A 652-nucleotide genomic window follows, 5' to 3' on the forward strand; every position below is an offset into this window, starting at 1 on the left:
CCAGTTAAGTGACTTCCACATATTATTCCTAATAGTGATCATGCGGTTACAGTATATGGATTGTTGTTGATTATTCATTACCTGATCTGTTACTGACATCCACATTTTTATTTTTGGAGGTTTATAGCTAGGATTTTGCGAGTTGAGTTGGTGCATGAAAAACTTGTCTTGGTGGAACCTGACAATTTAGTCCCAATTTTCATCTAATTTTACATATGTTGGTAAGTGACCTTTAAGCGAATATAGTTAAATGTCAATGCATCTCACAAGAATCTCTCTAAACTTCCAAAATTTCCATTGACCCTCGTGAAAGTGTTAATGGATCAACAAACTAGTCTGAAAAAACCGGTGGTGGGCCGTCACTATTGTATAGGTCGTGTGGTAGGAGGAAATGAGTGAGAATGAAATGCTCATTCCCACTTCTCATTCATACATACCGAATGTATCATTCTTTTGGAAGGCTAGAATGCTCATTTCCGCTTCTCTTTCATTCCCATATTTTGTGGGAGTGAATATTCCCAATTAGTTAGTAGGGCATTTCCACTTTAAGTTAGAACGAAAAAAATTTAAATTAATATACATATCAAATATTTTCAAAATTTTTATTAACTATCCATACTGAAAATAAAAACAGAAGTTCATTCCCACTTTG

The sequence above is a fragment of the Asparagus officinalis genome, chromosome 3 (assembly GCF_001876935.1).
Source record: "Asparagus officinalis chromosome 3, Aspof.V1, whole genome shotgun sequence".
Lineage (NCBI taxonomy): Eukaryota > Viridiplantae > Streptophyta > Magnoliopsida > Asparagales > Asparagaceae > Asparagus > Asparagus officinalis.